Below are 22,299 nucleotides of genomic sequence, written 5' to 3' on the forward strand. Positions count from 1 at the left end.
ATACTTCCAGAGCCAAGCACTTACTACAGAGATTTGTGATAAAATCTGACATCTGCCTTGTCAGAGATGCAATTGGTCCAATAGCACAGATGCGTGTAGTTACAGATGTGTGTACATTGAGATTGTTTGGGCAAATCTCTTGTGACCAAAAATGAAATAAATTATATCAAAGCAAAATTATATAGTTTCATTTTTCTAGAGATGAACAGTCTGTTTCCACATCAACAGGCCCTGACTCAGACCATTCTCTTCTTTGGATGCAAGGCTATTCTTTCCACTTGCATAACTGTCACAGTGAGAAACGGGGCTCTTTCAATTCTCCGTATGGCTTATTCCTAAAGTCATTTCCCAGGAGCAAAGTGATGACTCATCCATATGCAATGACCTTGTAAAAATCATCTAAAAGGAACTGTAGAATTTTTATTTAAATTGATAAAAAACAGCAAGAGGTCCATGTATATAGCTCAAAGCAAGCTTGGTATTTCACCCTGCTGCCCAAATTAATTTTATTTTCAAGGTGTTTCTTTTTAAATACTTGCAATGATTAAAAAATTTAAAAATATATATGAACAGAAAAATACCTTCAGATATTCATTGAAGGAAATTATAATTTTCTCTGAGCAATCAGTTCTCTAAAATAATCTGAAATACATTTCTTAACTTTCTGTGAAAAGGTCATTTATACAAGGATATTCATATCAACAACCTACTGGGGGAAAAGCAATCTACAGCATATTCTTGGGTTTTTCCAACATCAAGTCTTGTATTTTTAAATGCATCTCTGCTGTGTGATTTTGATGAATTACTTAATTGTGGCATAATTTTAATGTCCTTTGTAGCTGTATATCTAGGATTCTACAATGAGAATAGCATCTAGAGTTATGGGAAACTTCAGTTTGTAGTGAGGACAGAGAAAAAAAAAAGTAAAGCATTTACGATAAATTTTAAGTAACTTTTGAAGTTTAGAACATTCTATTTCCTAAGTACCCAGGTGAATAATAAATAGAAAATCTTGTAAAACATAGTGTGCTTAACTTGCAATATTTCATTTTTTCAGTGACTTTATATGTTGGTCCACAAGATTTTGATTTATGCCATGTAATAAAAATGGGCATTTGCTGTGTATAAGTAGCTTTATCCAGGAAACACAGTTGGTCCAATTTGGCAGACCCAATGGACAGGTGTCCTCCTTGTACTTGTTCTAGCAAAGGATTAGATTCTTGCCTAAAGTTTTTGTGGGAATCAGCGCTTAGGCTAGGCACAGGAAAACAAGTGCATGTCAATAAAATAGAGGATATAACATGATATAAATTACACCACAAGAGGATTATTTTAAAATTTTTACTTACATATTTTCATTTTATTGTAAGGACAAACAGAAAGAGGGGATAGTAGAGAGATTATCCAGCAACTAATTCACTCCCTAAAGGCCTACAAAAGCCAGGACAGTGTCTGACTGCAGCTAGGACCCTGAAACTCTATCCGAGTCTTTCATTTGGGTGATGGGGATTTGCGTACTGGGACCATCATTTGCTAGCTTCCTGGAAAAAAACTGGAGAGGGCCTTTGTTGCATCACAGTGGGTTAAGCTATCACTACAGAGAACCTGGGTGCTCCACTTCTTATCCAGCTGCCTGCTAACATACCTGAGAAAGCAGCAGAAGATGGCCCAAGCACAGGCCACTGCCACCACTGGGGGAGATCTGGATGAAGCTCCTGGCTCCTGGCTTCAGTCTCACCATTGTAGCCATTTGGGGGAGTGAAACACCAGATGAAACTCTCTCTCTCTCTTTCTCCCTCCCTTGCTTCTTCCATCCCTCTCTCTTAAAAAATAGTATAAAGAAAGAAGCTGGAATCAGAAGTGGAGCCAGGATTAGTGATGTGCAATGTTGGCGTCCTAAGTGGTCTTAGTTCTTCTTCAAGATTTATTTATTTGAAAGTGTTGGAGAGAGAATGAACTTTCATTTGTTAGTTCACTTTACAAATGGCCACAGTGGCTGGCCTTTTTCTTTCTTTGTGTTAACTTCTCACTTTTTGCTAATGAAATACATGCATCCCAACCTCCTCACTCCACCGCAATCTAACATCACTTACCAGCACAGAGGGTATGTTGGTCCCATTCCTATGTGTAACTCTGCCCGCCACTCCTACCACTCCAAGCACACAGCTCTAGCATCAGAAGAAACATTCGCTGTTCTGCCAGGGTACCATAGTCCATGTTAGATTCCTGTTCTCTCTCTTTCTTTCTCCTTGCAAGCTGTCACTAGTTTGGGGGACATTTAAAATTGCCTTTTCAGGAGCTGGCACCATGGCATAGCTGGTTAATTCTCCACCTGCAGTGCCACATCCCATAAAGGCTCTAGTTCATTTCCCACTGCTCTTCTTCCCATTCAGTTGCTTGTGTGTGGCCTGAGAAAGCATCAGAGAATGGTTCAAGTGCTTGGACCCTACCATCCATATGGGAGACCAAAAGAAGTTCTTGGTTCCTGGTAGAGAATCAGCTAAGCTCCATCCATTGTGGCCATTTGGGGAGTGAATCAGTGGACGGTAGACTTCTCTCTTTGTCTTTCCTTCTCTGCCTTTCAAACAAAAGTAAAACAAATGCTTATTACAGTGCCCTGTGCTATGTGTCTGGACTACTTCACAAGCATTTTATTCTATGATACCCTTGCAAATCAGTATCCCATGAGCAAATGTCACACTTTATCTTATCGATAACTCTGCTTTTTAACCAGCAACCCAAGCAAATACCATGAGGACAACCCCAGAAGGGTGAGGTGGAGGGAGAAGTCTTTAGGTAAGGATTGCTCCAGAGCCCAGAATGTGAAGTGAAGCAAGAGCAGATGTTTTAAAGATCAGTCAATGTCATTCATTCATTACACATTATTTGAAAACCCATCTTCTTCATATTGGGATCTGTCCTAATGATCAAGAAACTAGGTGCACTTGAATTTATACTGCTCTGCAGCAAGGGCCCAGGGGGACATTGCATCCTACATACACAGAGACCAAACTCATGCGTCAGAATGAGGAATAGGACTGCAGGGATTGCAGCGCTCCTGTTTGCAATGGCAGCCCTGCACCCAAAGCAATGTTGGTGGTTCTAGCACAAGGAAATGTCTGTCATGATTTCCCTAGGCTCAGCTGTCCCATGTTCCTCTCAGAGCGTAGTTCTCTGTTTCATTCTTCCTCACTTCTAGGTTGCAAATGTTCATATACTTTTTGAAGTTTTACCTTTTCATTGACTCTAGGACATCTTCTTTTTCTATTTTTAAAATACATTTAAAATATTTCATTGTTTTATGATATAGTTCCATAGGCTCTCCGGTTGCTAGTGCCCTTCCCCAAGGTTCCTCCCCCACCCCTTTGATTTCTCCTCTAGTTTTACAATAGATGTCCTTCCTGAACAGTCACAAATCCACCATGCTGTTACTGAAGTGTTTCCCGACAACGTACGCATGGACATTGTCAGACAGGTCATCATCTTACTGTCAGGATGGTTTTAGTTCTTTCACTGGGACTTCACCTCTGGTCTGTATGCATAGAGACACAAACCACTTTCCTCCATATCTAAACATATCATCTCCATTACACTTCCATTATATATCCCTTAGCTTACAGAATCTGTGAGCACAGCACACAACAGGGTGAAAATTATAAATTTCCATCAGCACGAAGTTAACGAACATGCTACAAAAATAAAAATGCATCACAAGAGTGGTAAAATTGGGATTGAAACCTTCTTGTAGGAATGGATGCCAGTGTGTGGCCCTTGTGGCCCTGAAGGAATTACAATTTAAAAACTAGGCCTTCATTACTCATAAGCAAAACAGCATTGAAATGGACATTTACAATGTCAACTGGTTACAAGCAGTCCATCTCTTATGGATGATCAATTAATGAATCACAATAACTTATTGGAAGAGATACCAATAACTAGGAATGCAAAAAGATAAGATTAAAAGCAAAAATAATTAGACTTGACAATGCAAAACTTCAAATTGGAATAAGAAAGAGCCATTCCATAAGAATATGAGCAAAACAAGTCCTAGCCATATTAGCTTTGAGATTTTTGAGGACCCGATATACAAAAAAACATTGTGCACCCCTGTATTCATTGCAGCACAATCAACAATTGCAAAAACTTGGAAACAACCTAGATGCCCATTGACAGAGGACTGGATAAAGGACATCTTCTAACTCAGTCATTTATTAAAACCCAGAAAGCTGGGCCAGGCACGGTAGCCTAGTGGCTAAAGTCCTTGCCTTGCACACATTGCCAGGATCCCATATGGGTGCCAGTTCGTATTCCAGCGGCCCTGCTTCCCATCCAGCTCCCTGCTTGTGGTCTGGGAAAGCAGTTGAGAATGGCCCAAAGTCTTGGGACCCTGCACCTGTGTGGGAGATTCAGAAGAGGCTCTGGGCTCCTGGTTTCGGATTGGCGCAGCTCCAGCCATTGCGGTTGCTTGGGGAGTCAATCATCAGATGGAAGATCTTCCTCTCTGTCTCTCCTCCTCTCTGTATATCTCAGTTTCCAATAAAAATAAAATAAATCTTTTTTAAAAATTGAGAAATTATGTTAATGATGTTTATTTTTTATATTTGTATTTTCCCTTAAAACATGAAGCAGAGGATGAAACTGATAGAAAATCATTCAAACGTTGTTTTTTTAATAAATCTATCTACCGTTTCCATAAGCTGAAATTATTTCTCTCTGTTGTACACATTTTCTCCATGTTCTTTTTGAAAAATTAACTCATTTGTCTTCCGGTAGTGATGTACTCAGCAAAAGACAATGCATGAAATAGATTGGTGGCTTAGATGAGTTTTTCCTAACTGCAGAGCACAGGGATCGTCTCTGGTGGCTGAGTCTAAGGAGAGTGAAATTCTTCTCAGGAATTACAACTCTCAGTTCATCTCCCTCCCCAACCACATGAGAACTGGAAGAGCTGGGATTCACGGAAAGGTTGCCAGGATATTTTCACAAAGCAGTTTTGGGACAGGGATGGATGTTTTACCAGAACGCCGGTGTTGAATTTTGGATTCCACTCTATTTTAGCTTTCTTGGGACACTGACCTGTGGCTGTTGCAAGCTGTGTTTGAGTTCTAGGATTTGGGACTTCGACCTTTTGTATTCCTCATTGTCACTGTCATTTGAAAGGCAAACCAGCAAATGGAGATCCCCCTCCCCGCCCCCATCTCTGGCTCACCACCTTTCAAATAAAATAAAAATAAAAATAAATTACCTAAAAATTAAAAAAGAAAAAGGCAGTTGTTAATCGTTCCCTGATGCTGAGGAATGTGTATTTTTCCAGATTTAGGATAAATTGAATTAGGAAAAGTAGAATCACATTTCAAGGACTCATTCATTTTGTCATGTGACATTTTCTGGTTACTGTACATACTGGTTTACTGCTGCAAGCCAACAATCTGTCAATAGGAGAACAAAAACTGCATTCCTAAGCAAAAGAATCATAGTTGCAGCTAAAAAAAAATCAGTTGAATTTTTGAATCACTATTTCAATTAGTCTTTCAAATTTCAAAATAAGAAGAACATATGTGACCCCGTGCAGTCTCCTTCATGTTGAAGGCTACTTTTGCCTGGGGTATAACCAAGAGCCTCGATCTTCATTAGTTCAGATTCCATTGTGGAGGCAGAGCTGGGTGCAGAAGAACTTTACAGATATTTCCTAGGGGTTTGAGGACAGCTGGTTTCTGGGAATAAACATGTCCCTCAATGCAAGTCCTGAGCATTATCATGATATCACTGGAATATTGGGTTAGGCACCGTAGCTTTAGTTTCTTTACCTTCAAGGACTGAGTGCTTGCATCACTCCCTAATTCATATGTTACTGGATCCTTTTGGGAAGTATTTATGTTATGATGGGGAAGAGTCCATGCATGGGATGAAGGCCTTACACAGAAACTTGGGATAGCTCGCTTGCTCTCCCCACCTCTCTGCTGCACACCACGCAGGTGAGCATGCCTAAGCAGGAAGAAGCTCCTCGCCAACTCTGGATCATGCCAGCTCTTGAGTCATGGCTTTACCAACTTCTAGAAAAGTGAGAACTCCCTGTTGTTTAAATCACTAGTGTATGGCTTATTTGTTTCAACAGGTTGGTAAATCTTAGCTGAGAGAAGGTCAATGCTTGCATTTTTCTGAAAACATACATAACGTTATCTCACACTTGGTTAGCCACTGAAGGCAAACAATCTGACTAGCTAATTTAACAAAATAAATAAAACGATACCATCAAGTACTAATTGAGGTTTCGTGTGTATCAGAGTTATTCGAAGTAAGAACTGGAATATTTTTTTTTAAAGATTTATTTTTATTATTTTTTCATTGGAAAGGCGGATATACAGAGAGGAGAGACAGAGAGGAAGATCTTCCGTCCGATGATTCACTCCCCAAGTGAGCGCAACGGGCCGATACTATGCCGATCCAAAGCCAGGAGCCTCTTCCGGGTCTCCCACGCGGGTGCAGGTTCCCAAAGCCTTGGGCCGTCCTCGACTGCTTTCCCAGGCCACAGGCAGGGAGCTGGAAGGGAAGCGGGGCTGCCGGGATTAGAACTGGCGCCCATATGGGATCCCGGGCGTGCAAGGCGAGGACCTTTAACCACTTGCGCCACCGCGCTGGGCCCGAACTGGAATATTTTTAAAACACATATCTAATTCAAATCCGTCATATGACAGGCAGGAAAGAATCATCCCATTTTAAACCCGGAAAAGTGGCTTTTTCACAGAGGTACAACTCCTAATGGAGCTCCCCGCTGCCCCCCACCCCACCTGCCAGACGCTGGATTTTCTGACTCTACCTTCACCCTACCACATCACACCTGAGGAGAAAAACTGATAGACAGTCACTGCATGCTGTGACTAGATCTATGGCTTTTCATTTGGCTGGCAGTAAAAAGGACCCAAAAGTCTGGTCCTTAGATACTAACATGATGGCTTCATGTAAAACTCTCCATGGAAGAGTTTTTCTGACACTGAATTTTCAGATCCCCACTAGCGTTTATTTATGAGCTTGTCTATTTAGGAGACTAACCTATTTTCAGAAGCTTATTTCCCTAAGCTTAAATATCTCTCAGATATAAAGGAGAAGGTACATTGTTTTCTTTTAAAATCTGGTACTTTAGGCTCTAGGGCCCACAAGGTCAAAAGTTACTTAAGAATTATTATTAGATTCGAACACTGATAGATAAATTCTAGTCTATCATAGTTCATCATGAGTAAATATTTTCATTCCCATTCCAATCTGCATTATCTTCCATTTATCTTTCAGTCTCAAACGCAACACACTTGCCCTTACAAATGTTAAACCAGATCACTTTCTGTTTTGCCTGTTTAACTGTCTTATTCCAATTAGAAGGCAGTAGACTTGTAAACAACCATCTCAAAGGCTTCAGCTCAGCTTTCTGTGTGCTTCCTCTAAGCATAGATCCTTTGGATTCATTCAGCCTTATCTATGACAAAAGATGATGCCTAACATTTCCTCTGCAGCATTAAGTTTGGCCCAAGACTGTCCAAAAGCTAAGACTTTTGAGCCAGGGCCAAGCTGAAGACTCGGGAACAATCGAAGTCATGACAGTGACAGGGAGCTGATGAATCCCTGGGTCACTAGGTCCTTCTCCAGCAGGAAGCTGCAGCTACCGTGATGACCTGGACATAAGATTAATCAGGGAGAGGCTGTGGAAAATCAGGGATGTGTGAAGGACACAGATTGTAAGCACTTAAGGAGCTAGGCTTGGCTCTGTAGCTTCTGTGGTCATTCAGGTCTGCTTGGCAATCGTAAACATTCCAGAAAGTGCTCAACCCAAGTCAAAGAATGGTTTCCCAAGTTTTAATCTCACTCATTTCTCTTCATTCAGTTTGTCATGTCTCCTCCCCAGTTGGACGTTGATGGAAATGCTGGAAACCGATATATAGACAAGGAAAAAAAGGACTCTCACACGTGTCCAGTACCTGAAAATAGTGGCTGGCTCACATTTTCCTCTACCAAGAGCATTCTAACTTGCACAGTAATTAAACATTCTCTGATTTTATCTGAAATGACGCTTGAGCAAGATTTACCTGTCTGAGATGAGCTAAGCAGGCAGCTTTCTCTTTTGAGAACATAAGCACTAAATAGGAATTAGCGGGATGTTTCTTTTTTCTTGTAGTATACTATCTTACATAAAGATGTATGTGAAAGCTCCCGGATATTGCGAAGGTAGATCTAAAGCTCATAGAAAGCCGAATTGAAAGAGGACTATGCTCCGAAAAATTCTGGGATCAATGCACAGTGTTTATATAATATGCATTTCCTTGAACTCTTTGGGAAGATTCCACGTACTTCCTACAGTATTCTGTATCACAGGAACTGGTAACTTAACCTCTTTGATACTATTTTCATTGAAAATTCATTAGTAAGTATGTCCAGGATTATAGTAGCTATATGGGTGTGTTCCTTTGAGTCTAACCTCCAGGGTGATTTGCCATTAGGAGGAGGGATTTGGAGGAAGTTGTCAGAGAAGGATTAGTGTGTCTGTGTGCGCGCGTGCGCACACACATACACACACACACACACACACACACACACATACACAGGAGCTGACTTCGTTTCTCCCTGAGGACGACACAGTCAGAAGGTGTCACCCATGAGCCACAGAGCGGTGTCCCTAACAGACAGCCAATCTGCTGAGACCTTCATCTTGGTGACCTCAACATCCCCAGGAGGAACCGTGAGAAAAAGTTCTATTGTTTGCAAGCCACTCTTTGTTGACTCAACTTCAATGACTAAGACACTGCTTCTCCCTGAAACAGAAGTAATCCAAAGAAAGCAAAGAAACCCCTCACAGTGCTTACATTACAGCTAATGACTTCTCTGCACATGCGTGTTCTGCCCATTAGAATGTTTTGTTCAAAGCCGTGCTTTCCACTTCATGAGATTGAATACATTTAGTGAACTTTCAAGCTATTCCTGAGGTGCATCTGGTTTTCTGGAGAGGGGGTTACCAAGAGCAGCCAGAGAGGAAAATCACCAAGAAGACTGCAGTAACTGATGATTTGTAGAGGAACCACAAGGAGATCTGCACAGCTAAAAGAACAAATCAGAAGCAAGAAGGCAGACTGCTACATCCACAGCTGATAGGTGCATGAGAAATATGGCAGAGCATAATGCCCCTCTCTGTACCAACTGCTTTGTTCCCAGCATTCTTGGGTTTTCAAATTTGGGAAATCTATGAACATCCAGAAAAGTTCACTGCCCTTCTGCTCCTGGGAAGCATCTTGTGATGAACTAGGCCTGCTGAGCGTCCTAGCCTCTAGCTCACAGGAAGGCAGTAAGTAGGAGGCAGTTGGCCTCAACTCCTTCAGAATTTTCCCTTGGAATGCTGAGTCAAGGGTAAGCTTTTTTCCACTGCAGACACAAATAATAAAGATAAAACTCAGTGAACTGTTGGCAGTCTCCTCCGGCTAACAAGGCAAGGTCCTGCCAAAATCAAATAATGCAAAAGAATGGGAGCTGGAAAGCAAAGAAGAAATTTATTATATAATGAAAGCCAATCTATTAAACATCACTGAAAAAATAATTTTATCTGGGGTAGTTAAGATTAGGAATTAATGCAGACACTTTCTCGATTACAACAGTTTCAGTAAGGTTTCCCGAGTCCTGAAATTAAAGGCATTCTAATAAATCATTGATAAAATGTGTATAATACCCTTGATCCCTGCCCCATACTCTCAAGTCAGTGTGACTTTTTGATTTTTGACTTTGTTGAGTTCACAAAAGCACCAGCAGTCGGAAGCCAGCTGAATTCTTCCCAAAGAACAGTCCTGTGCAGAGAATAGAATGTCTGGTCTGAGATACCATTAGCTCTTTTCAGATTCTGTCATTGTAGAAATGGTGGACATGCCAACAAGCTCATACCCATGAGGCTGGGCAGACTTATGAGCTCATCAGCAGGCAAGAAATTTGATAGAACAAAAAGTTGAGCAGGAAACTAAGGAACAGATGAAAAAAGATTGGGAAACGGAGGATTTGAGAAGAACATGAATACACACACACACACACACAAAGTCCAGTCACCCCATAGGAAAGAAGAACCTCTCTGAGACTTTGGAAAGAGTAGCCGAGTTTCCCAAGCAAAGACCATGGCCATGTCTTGGAGAAATTGGAACTCAGGGGCTGGCATGGTGGCACAACAGGCTAATCCTCCTTCCTGTGGTGCCAGCATCCCATGTGGCTGCTGGTTCCCCATATTTCTGCTGGTTCGTGTACCTGTTATTCCACTTGCAATTCGTCTCCCTGCTTATGGCCTGGGAAAGCAGCAGAGGAGATCCCAAAGCATTGGGCCCCTACATCTGCATGAGAGACCAGAAAGAAGGTTCTGGCTATTTGCTTCAGATCAGCTCAGCTGTGGCAGTTGTAGCCTTTTAGGGAGTGAGCTAGCAGATGCAAGACCTTGTGTCTCTGTTTTCTGTAAATCTACCTTTCAAATAAAAATAAATGCATCTTAAAGAAACAGCAAGTGCAATTCAGTGGCCGCACCTGCTCTTAGCACTCTCGGCTAATCATAGGAGCTTAAAGTAATGTGAGGTGTTAAAGGGAGAGTTTCTAGTGCTTCCCCTCACTTATTTTGCCAGTCTATGACAAGGGGAGCATCCAATCAAAGAGAAATGGACAATAACTATGGATCTCTTAAATAGATTTGCTAAAACTTTGAGTTGCTAGTAACTTCTTAACTTCTATAAGACCCCTAATGCATCATTTGCTCTTCCTAATAACTACACTGTTGGCTCAGTTTATTTTTAAGCAGCCTCCTGCAATGCCAGCACAAGCACTGGTTTGAGTTCCAGATGCTTCACTTGGGATAGAACTCCCTGCTAAGTTGCCTGGGAAAACAGCAGAGGAATTGCTTGGGTCCCTACACGCATGAGGGGGACCCACAAGAAGCTCCTAGCTCCTGGATTCAGCCTGGTTCTGCCACTTGAGGTATGAACCAGCCTATGGAAGACCTCTCCATTTCTCTGTAATTGCTTTTCAGGTAAAGAAATAAACCTTTTAAAAAAGAAATAGAAGATACATGTAATCGCTAAAAGATTAGGCATTTATTTCACATTTAATGTTAGTAAAGGAAAAAAATATTAACAAAGAAAATGTGATCAATTTATTAAAAGGCAGGAAGGTGGGGGAAGCAAAGAAAACAAATGACCCAACATGTATATGAAAATAAATGTAAGTGGTATTCAGACACTCCTTGGAAAATACATTATGAAAGAACTGCATAGATTTCAAAAATGTCTGTATCAGAATAAATTCATCTTCTAATTCCATTTTCAAAAGTATCTTTGCTCCTCTCGTTTATCAACAAACCACAATAAAAACGAGTGAGTTAAATCTATCCGTTAAATTGCAGTGCTTATAAGATTAGGTTTTAATAAATGAATGCACGCCTCACTTAATAAAAGACACATTTATTGGACAAGTGTTTAACATAGAAATGATGATTACAACTGAGGATGCCCCCCACTGAACCCAGGAGGGCCTGAACGAAGGCTGTGGCTCAGACTCCTGACTGGTTTTTAGTACAGCAGCCCCTGGGAGGCCTTGATGACAGCTCAGGTAACTGGATTCCTGCCACCCACTTGCAAGATCTGAATTGAAAAGAACACACACATTTTGTCTCATAGATCAGAAAATATGCCATTGTATTCAAGTATACCTTCAACTGTTGGATACATTGTACAGACTCAGAGGCGAAGTCTTCCCCGTTTATCTAATAGCGTCCTAGCTGATGACAGTTCTCTAAGCTTCTTTGCTCTGAAATGAAACAGTAGAATGTATGATGGTAAAAACCTTGGAATTCAACCTCTGGAGAGCTGAAGGTTACAGGATCTAATAAGTAGCTGGACTGGAAGGCATGGTGTGCCACGAAGCTGGCCTCGGGGGTTCATTTGCACAAGAAGAGCATGTTGCTACTTATATTTTTATTTCTTTGTGTTAGTACAGTGTGTAAGAGGCTTATTCAGAGTCCCTTCCCAACAAAGCCAGTCCTTGGTGCTGCTACTGCTCCCAGGGTCTTCTTGTCTTCTTCCTTCTTTTTCTTCTTCCTCTTCCTTTTTTTTTTTTAAAGATTTATTTATTTTATTGGAAAATCAGAGGAGAGAGAGACCTCAACCACTACTTTACTACCCCAATGGCTGCAACAGCCAGAGCTCAGCATTTCAGAACCCAGGATCCCAAAATTTGGACCATCCTCTGCTGTGGCCCCAGGTTATTAGAAGAGAGCTGGATAAGAGGTGGAGCAGCTGAGACACGAACCCCCTCTCATAAGGAATGACGGTGCAACAGGCAGAGAACTATGACGTGGCACTAGCCACACCCGATGTAATGCCTTCTTTTTGAAAGGCTCCATGGGCAGAATAAAGTAGATTTCTGTCTACTAATTCTTAAATCTAGCTGACAAGTTGGCCAGTTTGTGAAAACTCCTGATTTAGTCAAGAACCAAGCCTTGTGAATAAACATTCCTCTTCACCTGACCTACCGGCTGACTGCAGCCTAGCGATTCCCTTAGCTCCACAAAGTGCTTCCTATCCAGTGGAACAATTTGCAAATTTAGAAACTGGTGTGAAATTTTATGTGTGACTCATCTAAGAACCCTGGTGAGTTTTTTTTTTTTGAAAGATGAATTCGATGCATTGGAATCGTACATACAAGCCCTAAAAACTTATAATTTTTTAGGAGAAAATTTTCTCCCCAAATCCTAACCTAATTTGTTTTTCTTGGATTTTGAGAGTGTTGGAAAGAAGTAAACAGCCTGTTCATGACCGCCTTTAGGTCAATTTAATGTTGATCATTCAAAAGCAAGAATGATATGGCTTGTCTGATAAAGTGCTTGCTAAGGAAGAAAGCTGCATTCTCATAATAGTTACATATGCATTTGTGTATATGCATCAAATGCACATATTATATGGAACATGTATATAGAATTTGAAAAATCTTAGTTGGCATGGACTAGTTATAATATATTCACAGATTTAATCATGTGCATAAATTCCTAGCAGTATGATAAAATTAGATGTGTCTTTTACATAAGATGTCACTTAGAGTGATTGGTCCCTGAATCTTAACTTCTCAGGTTGCAAAATGAGTTAATTCTCGAACAAGATGATAGCATGATTTCTCACCTGTCAATATTATCTTATAGGTACTTTGCTCATCTTCACGCTTGGGGAAGGACCAAGAAATGCAATACTATAAAAACCATAAGAGGAAGAATATCACAGCTGCCTGGTGCTGAAGAATTAAATGAAACCTTGGGTCACCTCAATATCCAGGCAGAATTGGATCATTCTGAGCTCTGACCCCAGTGTGGAAGAGGCACTGGCATTATGAAGACCACAGTTCCCAGAGGGAGAACTGCCCCCAGCAGCAGTGGACTGCAAGACTCTACTGAGCATCGTGCTGGAGAACACAGAGTGACAGCTTTGCTGAAGCAGACCCAGGTACAGAGCTCCTCGCCCCTAGCGAGATTCGCTGCCTGTGCACAGATGCCAGGCGCAGACGGAGTTCTGTGCACAAGCTTACCGCTTTGCCATTTATAAAACTGAGCCATCAAGATGCAAATAACTTCGGGATGTCGCTTCCCTTCCAAGTCAATCTCAAGACTCGAGAATTTAATCTGTCGCTTTTACTTCAAAGCTGAAATCTGCAGATTGCGAAAGTTGGGACGGGAAGCCTTTGCTGGTTTCCTTCTTTACATCCTTATGTAACATAACGAGCTTTCCCAGAAATAGCTGATAAAATTCTCACATCAAAGGTACAGAGTAAAATTACTTCAGACTTAAAGAACTTTCTCCCTCTGTGGAGGAATAATGCACAGATTCTCTCCAGGAGCCTTTGGTGATGAGGACATACAAAGAGTGAGGGCTGTGTTTATGACCATGCCATGCTCCAGGAAACCACATGTTCACAGATAGCTTTTTTTCTGTTCATAGAAGACTGCAGACATTTAGAAATTTTAGTCATTTCTTTGCCCAACAAACTTAACTTCCTCGCCATCGGCGTGAAGGACAACGTTGGGATCTGTGAGTGCGAAAGCGTGGCTGAATCTCTGTTATTAAAGAAACCAGTGGAAGAGTGAGCTCAACTTAACGCTGCTGCTGCTGCTTCTGATGGTGATGAGCAAATGTCACAAATGCTATACTAGAAGTTTACAGTAGATTAGGGAAAGCTGGAAGGAGGGCGCACTTAATGAGGAGACGAAGATAAACAGAGATGGATGGAGGAGAAGGCCTTCTAACAGCAGAAATCTGGGAGCGCCACAGAGATGGTGGCTGCTAATGTTCCTAACCATACTTTGGGTTCTCATCCTGGGTAATTTTCACTCTTTCCCCTCTGAACCTTCCCACGGAAGAACTAAAGACAATGGACTCCTTTTTATCTTCATACTTGTCAAAATCTAAGGATGTGTGGCAGAAGAAAACTTATTGCACACTTGAAAGACTTTTTTTGTGAAATCACTCAAACAGATGGCTGGATTTGAAGGTTAAATCAGTTCATCAGCGATATAAACAAAGATATCTCAACGGAAGATCAAATTCGAATTGATGAATAGAATTTTTCAAGGAATAACCTGATTCTTAGTCTCTGAATATCATCACCTATCTGTCCAACCAGTTCCCTGTCTCCACTCAGAATCCGACCTTTATTTTCTAGCTTCAGGAATCCTCTGCAGTTTCAGTTGGGAGCTTGGAAACCCAGTTTAACCCCCAAGTCTAATTCTGCAAACTGCAGTTCTGATCCAGACGTTTGATTTCTATACAACTTTGAATATTGATTACTCTCTTGCTGCTTTGTTTAAATGCTGCTTTTATGATTGTTGGCTGCAAAGCCTGCATTTATTCAGACCTATTCATGAGAATTCAATCCTCACCAGGGTTTGCTGCTAATGGTCCTGCCTCTTTGGAGGATTCTGGCTGACAGAGAGGCCTTCGTTGGGATGTGGCGATGCAGGCAGTCTTTGAGGGCACACAGATGCAGGTGTGTCAGGATTCTAAGCTTGAAAGAAGATTTAGAAATAAGCAGTTACATAGACTGTAGTCACGCTGCTGAGAATCATGAAGGGTAAGGAGTGAATATGGAATCTGACAAGAATAAAACAGATGATACGAATATCCGTAGATAGAAGTAGAGCAGTGTGGCATCCAAGAGTACAAGAAGAATTGCTGAAGATCCCCTTTGCAAATATCCTACTATTAAATATCCATAGAATCCCCCCAATTACAATATATAAATTTTCAGCATATAAAATTTGAGGAAATTCACTTACAGAAGATATTTTCATAGAAGAAGTAGTAAAGAAAGTTAATTAGACCAAAGAGAATAAGTTCAGGAATAAATAAAGAGAAGGAAAGGAGTAAAATAGCAAATAAAAAAAGTTAAAATACCATGTGCCTTCCTGGTGAAAACAAGGATCCACGTGGCATACTTAAACTCAGTCATGTCAACACTTAACATCGGAGGCGGAAATTTTTGTAAACAAAAATAATAATTTAAAAAGCAAGAGCTAAGCATGTACTCTCTAGTAAGACAGTATTTACAAAGTTGATTAAACTCAAAAGGAAAAAATGCTGTCCCATGCATATATCAATTATTACAGGGCTAGAACGGCTTTATTAGAGCAATCCAGTTAGGCACCAATATAGGAAGTATTATGAGGGACAGTTTAGAACATTCATAACGTTGAAGTCCCTAATCTGATCAACACAGCAATCCTAAATATGTACACATCGAAAAATAGAGTTTTAAAATAGATGGACCAAATCTGACAGCAATTTATAAAGTAGACAAATCTGTAATCATGGTTAGATATTTTTAAACCTCTCTCCTTAATTACCAGAAAAGTCATCCAAAGTATCAGGAAGATTAGAGAAAATTTGAATACATCCATCAACTTGATATATTTGATATTTGTAAAGCACTAAGATGCCTGATAAATATATTTGTGGACCTTTTCAACCACATATGAAACATTTACCAAGCTAATTCATGTGACTGGTCATAAAGTGAAGCTTCATACATGTAAAAAGCTAAAATATTACATAATATACTTTACAGATCTAGATAAGTAAAACATATAATAAATAGCAACTAAGTTAGAAAGTAAATGGAATATTTCTAAATAATCCACACATCAAAGAAAAGCATGAAGGAAAAATTAAATATTTGGTTCAATTGAAAACATATCTCAAATTTACGAGATGTGGCTGATATAGTATTCTGAAATATTTACGGCTTTAAATGCTTTTCTTTTCTAATATAGTCAGTCTTACATAATATAAGAAAAACAACTAAAGGCAGTAATGTAAAACCAATAATTATTTACTGGATTTATTTCTAAATACTTGATGTTTCTGATGTTAACTTAAATGATAGTTTTAAAAAGCAATTTTTAAAATTGTTTATTGCTACATAGAGAGGCTCCAAAGGTTTGAGGAAGTAAATCTAATCTAATCGGTTTTGATATTCATAGCTTTATTGTGAAATGAAGAACTGCTTTATTTATCTCAGAATATTATTTTAAAAGTTTTTGATGACATCAGAAAATAAAACCCTGAAGCTTTATACATGGTGGGGTCATATTCTCATACTTGCGACATGTGTTGGGTTGGGCACCAAATTCAAGGTAAGATCCCGAGCCATTAATAACTTCTAAAAAAACTTCTAAAAAAATGCTTTGATCTGAGCTACCCTACACAGAATTAAATTCTTCTCTCTAAAACATAATTAAAGGTGATTTAAAGGCTTGGGATCTCCTTGCCACATTTCATAGCTGCAGCATAAAAATAGAACATCTGATGCATGCAGATATTATTTCATTATAGTTTTCTCCTGGTATGTTAACAGGGATGAACACAAATCTCCATGTCCTGTATCACAGTGCAGCTCTCTGGAGAGGCTGCTCCTTTGGGGATTCTTCTTCAGGACTGTGCCATTAAGCATGTAGGCCATTAGCCAATTGACATCAGAAAAATGTGAGGCCCATGATAGACTTGAATTCTAGATGCAAGGATAATGGACACTAGAACATTTAGCGGTCCTTAAGGGAAATGCTCCACATCCCATATTGTATACAGATTTTCCACTCGTATCTCAAGCTGGGCAGGAATGGTTGGAGCTTGTGGACAGAATCTCAGCTTGCCATGCTTGCCCGTGTCATGTGAGATCTACAGATAGCACAGTGCACAAGAAAGCAGGGCATGAAGCAGACAGCCTATTTCCCATTCTCATTAACTTTTATATGATTGTGGCCTCATGTTTAACATGCTGTGCTGAAAAAAAATTTACAAGAAAACTTCTTATTTGTATACCTCAGATTTCAAAGTGTGATGATAGAAACAATGGGGAATTATACCAAATCATGAAGCTTAACTGTTTAGTTGCATATTTAAATACTGTATTTTATTTGGAAGATGGAAAACCATAAGAAAGTGCACTCACAACCAATGTTTGTGCACCAAGGTGGGAAAGAAAACAAATGTTTTGGTTATTGAATAATCAAGAGAGCAGAAGAAAAAACATGTAAAATACCCATAAAGTGATTATATCTGAATTTTGAAAAAAAAAAAAGAAACACAAAAAGAAACCTTACGGGCAATTTCATTCCCTCTCACCAAAAACCCAATAATTAGTGTTTGGTGATGTTTCTGGGAACTACAGAAAGGTGATCTCATATCAATTTAAAGATTGCCAACCATGGTTTCCCTAAAATTCACTCAGTATAATTGCTATTCTTCAGGTGCTTTCATTTATTGTTGTTTAATATAAACTGACCAAAAGATGCATTTATCTAAGTGCAATTTTACAGCCTATAACAAAATGAAATGAATGGGTTAGTTAAGGAGGTGTTTGCTATTTGTGTCTATGTGTTTCCCACTTCGCTTGGCTATTTTATATTCCTCTGATCATGAAATGTTGAAATGCACATTTGAGAGTTTTTCAATAGCATGGTAGTATTTCAGCATTATGCCTCCACAAGGAAGATCCGCACTGAGCAGTACAATTCTACTGCTCTGTGTTCCTAACACCCAGACTGCTTCTGTTTGCTAGAATACCTGCCACTCCTGTTCCTGAAGTCAGGGTAGATGTTCTCCCCTTTCCCTCCCTTGTTTTATATTCTGTTTCCAAAGTAGGGGTTCAATGACATACAATAACGTTTCCTAGAATGCCTTCCTCAGGACAAAAGACAAATAAAAAGTATAAAGAAAAACAACAACAACAAAACAATCCACAAAACTTAGGGGGAAAATGGAAGGGAAGAAATTTGATTCGACTGAAAGCAAAAAAAAAAAAAAAAAAAAAAAGAAAGATAGAAAGAAAGAAAACACTGACAGCCACGTTTCTTTAAACACTACTTTAAAATTTTCAAAAAAGATAGGGTTAGTTGCTCTGCCACTGAGAAAGAAGATAATGGGAGTAAGCGTGTGGAAGAGAAGCAGAGTTACTGCCCTAGATTTGATGTCCAGCATTGCTGATGCTCACTCAAAGCACAAGGTGCCCCCAGAGTGATTTCTAAACCCATCCATCGGCACAAAATCCTTTCACCATAATTTGAGCAGACAAACTCTCCTAGAAATTCAGCTCTTCCCACCTCCTCCAGTGCCTTGGTTCTGGGCATCTCTAGCAGATTATTTATTATGAACTCTGAAGGTATGAGAACCTCAAACAGAGAGGTCCTGGAGAAATGTGGGGTCTCCATGAGAACTCTGTTCTTTCTCCTTTTCTACAAGTGAGCCCCATGACAAGAAGGACCTCATCATACTCTGTGGCCTTGTGGACTCCAATCCCTTGCATGTTGGGTCACAGTCAACTTTCTACTTGGAGTGGAAGGAAGCTGAGCATCATCTACTAAAGCTGCAGATGCATAGGCTCCAACCAATTCTGCCTGACCTGGAAGTCAAAATTTCTGGCAGTGAAATACCACACGATTCTCTCTGGCCTAGAAAAGCTGGAGAATCACATTTTCCTCTTGGAATGCATTCACAACTGGTCATCTTAATTGGAACTAAACCAGACCAGATGAGGGTGACGGCTTTTCCACTATCCTTCTCAATTCTTGCTTTCTAACAGTGTAAATTGGAGACGCTATACATGTTTAACAAGTCCTTCTCCCTGCCCAACGAAGGAAAGTGCTCTGATGTGTAATCTGACCCAAGGTAACAGAGTCAACCAGTAAAATAATCCAGGCAGCAATGAATTAACATGAATGACGCACATGGCTTGTCAATTTTCAAGGAAAATAAAATCAAATACGTTTAATATTGAATTGACAAGAATCTGTCTCTACTGTTCAATTTCCCAGATGCAAAGCAGCCAAGCAAAATGCCTGACCCCAAGAAGACATTTAATAAGTGTTGAATAAATGAATAGATGCATGAAAAAAAATTTTTTCATCTCTTGGGGTCAATATCATGATCTTGAATCATCACTGTTCTCTAAATATGAAAGAATGTTAGTGAATTAAAATGCGTTATTTAACAGAATGAAAAGCAAAATAGTTCCACTGTAATAGCTTATTCAAATATAGGAACAATTCCAACTTTAACTAACTTCCTGTATCAGTGAATTATATAATCTACTCTATGTTTCATGCTACTCATCTCTAAACCTTAGAATCCATAGCAATGAAAAGAAACTTTAGTTATCCTTCATACACACATATACACACATGAGGAAATTTTTTTATTATAGAAAACGATTCTCCTGGAAATTAAGCAAATACATCCCTAAGTCTCTTAAAAAGAATATTATTGGGGGGTTGGTGGTTAGCATCACTGTTTGAATGCCAATCGAGACTCCTGCATCCCATATCCCAGTTTCTGAGCTCAATTCTAAGCTTCAATTTCTGTTTCCACTTTCCTGCTAATGGGATGCTGGGAGACAGTTGTTATGATTCCAGTAATTGAGACTTTGTCACTGATGTGGCACTTTAGGATTTGGTTCCTAGCTCCATGCTTTGGTCAGGCCCCATCTCTTCTCTTGTGGGCCTTTGGAAGGTCACTAGTGGTTGGGAATATTTCTCTCTCAATCTCTTTCCCTCCCTATTATCTCTTATCGATCTCTCTTCCTATCTTTCCCTCTCTGTTTCTCTGAGACCTTTTCAGTACATTTTCTTTAAGGACTATTTTGATGGTGCTGTGGAATTTGACAGATAGTAGCTTTTCCTTGAGTATTGTCTTCACGCTCCCCCTGGAGTGTAGGGCACAGATTGTCTCCATGTCTTCTGTACTGAGGTCAAAAGAATGGATTAGGTACAGAAAGCCCTTGGTTCCTGCACTGACATGCCTGTTACTTGTTGAAAGTATGCAGCTTGTTCTCTTCTTTCTGAGGTGACTCTATACTTAGTCACTTGGAATAAAAGAGAATGAATTTGCATTTCACAATTAATGGTAATAATAACTTTCTGCTTATCAGAGTGCAAACAACAACGTTCCATGTCAGTCAAAATCTGTAAAGTTTCTATGTAGAATTGTCAGGGTGATTTTTTTTAAAGTGTGCATGAAAAAGTGGAAGAAATGGGCCAACTTAGGCAAGTTTAAAGAATAAAAGAAGAAGGATTCATATTACCAATTTTTGATATTTACCGTAATCTCAATAACTAAAGCTGATCTGATATGGGCAGAAGGACAGCAGAGGAGAACAGGGAATATAGCTTACAGAATTATTTGGTATTTCAGAAAGTAGATAATAAAATTTAAAGAAGAAAGTTAAGTTAGCAAATGGCATTGTATCAATCTGGTATTTATCATTAAAAATGAGTTTTATTTCTTGTTTTAAATTCTAGCACTTATAACATTCATTTTTAAAATGGAACATAAAGCCTAATTTAGTAGCTGATACACAGAAGCATCTGGAAGTACAATATTGTTTGCTTTGGAGACAGAAGAATGCGACCAAAACCCAGCAATATTGGAAGCCCCCAAAAGACGGAATCAGTGAGAAAACAGATTATTCTAGAGCCTCCAGGAGCAACAGAAAACTAGAAAAAACTAGAAAACTAGAAAAAACTAGAAAACTAGAAAAAACAGAAAACTTCTGGACTCATGCCTTTCCAATTAGTAGAAGCAACCTTTTCATCTGTTATAAATGATGTTTCCAAGTTTTGAGAGCAAATGTTCCCTGGCTGTTAAAATCAATGCATACTCATGCTGCCCATACATCATAAGATGCCTCTAGATGCCAACTCAGGTTTAACAAGGTTTGTTCTTGAAGGTATTACCTGATTACACTGCCATCACAGGGTAAGAAAGTGGCTCACTTAGACACTCATTAAACTCCTCTTTTATCACTAATCCACAATAAAACAAAGAGCAGATAATTATGTCATCATTTTTTCTTTCCTTTTTTCCTTTCCCTTTAAAAAGAGATTGTTTATTTGACAGCCAGAATAACAGAGTGTGAAAGACAAAGAATGACAAAGAGAGAGTCTCGATCCTCTGACGCACTCCACAAATGCTTCCAATAACCAAGGCTTGGCCAGGCCTCAGAAATTCCATCCTGGCTCCCACATGAGCGGCAGGGACCCAGATAATTGGGTCTTCAGAAGACCTGAAGACCTCAGATGATGATGCAGTCACAGGAAGCAGGTGCAGCAGCAGGAAGTTGGATATAATATGGAGGACTCAGGACTTGAACCAGGTATACTCAATATGGGATAAAGATACCCACTCAGAATCTTCTCTCATTTGCCGCCCCAAATCAACAAGTATATAGCTTCCATCACATGTGTTTAATGGATAAAACCGAGGCAAGATTTTCCTATTGTTGTCAAAATGGCCTTTAGTAAGATAATATTTTTATTACTATTATTTTGTTTTATGACACAGTTTAAATAAGCACTGGGGTTACTCAAATTTTCCTTCCCTCCCCAATGATTTCCCCTCCAGTTTTACAATGGGTGACTTTCATGAACTTTCACTACATCCATCATACTGCCACCATGGTGGCTTCCAACAACGTAGGCATGGACAGTGTTGGAGAGTCCAACATCTAACCATCAGGACATTATTAGCCATCTTGCTGGGAGTCCATCCTTGTTCTGTATGCACAGAGACAAAGTTCTCCCTGTCTCCACCTAAGAACATACCAATTTCTGCTATACTTCTATTATGCATCTCCTTAAATACAGAGCCTGTGTACACAGTCCACAACAGGGAGAAAGATAGTGAACTTTCATCCACATGCAGTTAATGAACAATTAACAAAGATATCAACGTGACACTAAGGTGGTGAAAAAGGGTGTCAAGAATCTTC

This window comes from Ochotona curzoniae, unplaced genomic scaffold (genome assembly GCF_017591425.1).
Source record: "Ochotona curzoniae isolate NIBS_2020 unplaced genomic scaffold, NIBS_Ocur_1.0 contig_2754, whole genome shotgun sequence".
NCBI classification, from domain to species: Eukaryota; Metazoa; Chordata; class Mammalia; order Lagomorpha; family Ochotonidae; genus Ochotona; species Ochotona curzoniae.